The sequence below is a fragment of the Vigna angularis genome, chromosome 4, assembly GCF_016808095.1.
Source record: "Vigna angularis cultivar LongXiaoDou No.4 chromosome 4, ASM1680809v1, whole genome shotgun sequence".
NCBI classification, from domain to species: Eukaryota; Viridiplantae; Streptophyta; class Magnoliopsida; order Fabales; family Fabaceae; genus Vigna; species Vigna angularis.
The window spans coordinates 17,081,496-17,084,157 of record NC_068973.1 but is presented as its reverse complement, the minus strand read 5'-3'; the positions used below and the strand labels follow the sequence as shown (position 1 = coordinate 17,084,157).

Here is a 2,662-nt window from a genome sequence, read left to right as displayed (position 1 = left end):
CTATGGTAATCGATTACAAGACCCTTGTAATCGATTATGAGGGCAGAAAATGGACAGAAATGCTTATGGAACTCATCTAACTTACATGAAAGCACCTAAATCACATTTTTTTTTCTGAACAAGTGTAAATTGGTGAAGTAAACACCAACCATGATTAATAAACTCAATCATCCATCACAAAAAGTGGAAAAACTCACCCCAAAACACAGAAAAACTATAACAAAATTAAAATTGTATTAATCAAAATTGAAATTTTATTGATATAATATTTAATAAGTACATATTATCCATCATTTTTAATGTCTTTTCTATAATAAGAGGTTTACAACTCTCATACAATCAAAATCTCTACACAACAACTCAACGTCCTATAATAATTGTAAGTCTAGCAGCACTTGTTCTCTTCACACGTTGTCATTGTCTAGAATCCAGTCACTTACATATTTTTGTTTAAATCCGAGCAACTCCTCCTGAAATCAAATTCATCAAGTCTTTTAACAAATGTAGTGTTACATACATTGGTGCTACCAATCTTGACATTGCAAAAAGTCGAAACCTTAAAGAAAGGACACACCTTTACTCCTTGATGAACATCAGACAATGGGGAAGAGGCCGAATGTGCTTCGATGGAGAGGACAACGAGAAAAATCCGCCAACAAAAAGAGGAAGAGACGAAGAAAAGGAGAAATATGCTTCGATGGAGAGGAAGAGCGAGATAGACAAACAATCCGGTGAGATTCTGATGAAGACACAGTGAGACCAATGGTGGAGAGAGAGATGACGGAGAGGGAGTGAGACCATTGAGACCAATGGTGGAGAGAGATGGGCAAGGGAGAGAGAGTGAGACCGTAAATGAAAATAAATGTTTGCTTCCTGAGATGAAACTGTGAAAAGGAGAAAACCAGTTTCTCTCTGCCTTCCCAAAATACCCTCAACGTACATTTCATTTTGGAAAAATAACATTTGAAATGGACCAATTGTCATCTGTCACGTCGCGCTGTCAGAAAGTTGACAAATTTTGGTTGTTAAAGAAACTTTATCCCTAATCTTAACATGCAAAAGTATAAAAACAAGGGATTGTATGATGGCTCATAGAAGCCAACTCCTTGGAGCACTAGTGCAGCGAGGGGCGTTTACCGCGGTTCATTTTCACTATACGTCGCGGTTTCAAAACCGCGGCATATTCAGCCGCGGTAGTAAGTCAGACACTTTACGCCGCGGTTATAACCGCGGTATATCAGTTGCGGAATATGCCGCGGTTGTCGAGGGAACCGCTGCCTAAATCCATTTTTTTAAAAAAAAAAAAAATCCCCTATATGTCGTGGTTGGTGTTAAAATCGCGGCCATATGTCTCGTTTTAAAAAAAACAAAACACTATATGCCGCGGTTGTGGTTAGAACCGCGGCATATTCCCCTGTAGTTTTTTAAAATTGCAGGTCTGTTTTTGTGATATCCACTACCACAAAAACAGACCTGCATATAAAAACATGTACACAAATTCAATTTGAACATAACAAACACATGTTCAAATGTATTTCAACATCAAATAAAGTACAAAGTCTAAGAAAATTCTATCTAATCAAATGCATTGTTTAAATCTAAGAGCTATTGTATAATCTAACTATATACTTCGCAGCAGCGTTCCTAATGAATAATAGTGACTTCTCAGGAACTGGTGTAGTAGTCTTGAATCTCTGCAAAATACAATTCATTTTATTTAGTGTATATGAATTCAACATTTGTTAAAAAATCTAAATTTATTAAAGTTAAATATTACCGTTTCCCAGCGACTTGTGATATGAGAACGAACAATATGGGTCATCTAATACATTACATAGTATCCAGACTCATATGACCCATTTTGTCTGTTACACTACAATATATCATCACAGTTGATAATAGTTAGTTAATAACATTTGTTATAAAACAATTATAACAAAGTATGACTTTAGCATATGTCAAACCTTGAGAGAAATCCAAGCAATCTTTCTACTGTTAACAATTGATCTCCCACCCATCATCATACTTGCTGGAATAGAACTGTATATAAAAAAAGGTTTTAGCATTCAGTTATATAACAAAGAAAGTCCAAACATTGAGGTTCTTACCAATCAATTGCTTGTTTGAGTTGTGTGGGAGGAGGCCTGTGCAATGAGCAGAACCACAAAGCATAGTTGTCTTGCATAGACATAACAAGAAGTTGCCAATGGCGCCTGAAATTCATAATAACGTAACTATTAAATATTAAAATCACATATGGAACATTATTATGTTAACAAAGTTGACTTACCCGGATATATAAGGCAAAAAGTATATTTTCTTGCCCCTTCCAAAACTTCTTATCAGACTCATGTTGATATGCTCAAAATCATTTGATTCATGAATTGATTGGGGATCAATGAATCCATAATCATCAGAACGCCCCAACTTATTAGTGACCCCAGACATATACCTGAAATCAAAAATTAACTTTGATATAAGGATACTTGATATACAAATGAATTTTATATATAAATAATTGGTCATAGACTTACATCGTCCATAGTTGAATAATTGAAATATTCAACTCTTGTGTTCCCGATGCAAGCTCACGGACATCTTGGCTATTAAGGTATATTGGGACCTCAGTGCCTGCCCCAAATACATTAGCATCATACTCAAC

The 2,662-nt window shown here is 35.5% G+C and overlaps 1 long non-coding RNA gene across 1 annotated transcript; it reads right to left on the bottom strand.

The window, feature by feature from the left end:
* Nucleotides 1-1,978: 1,978 nt before the first annotated feature.
* LOC128196383 (uncharacterized) lies at nt 1,979-2,440 on the bottom strand. The gene is made up of 3 exons (XR_008248657.1): nt 2,291-2,440; nt 2,109-2,213; nt 1,979-2,040 (listed from the first exon to the last, which is right to left on the bottom strand). It is a non-coding gene; the product is annotated as an uncharacterized LOC128196383 (long non-coding RNA).
* Nucleotides 2,441-2,662: the final 222 nt, after the last annotated feature.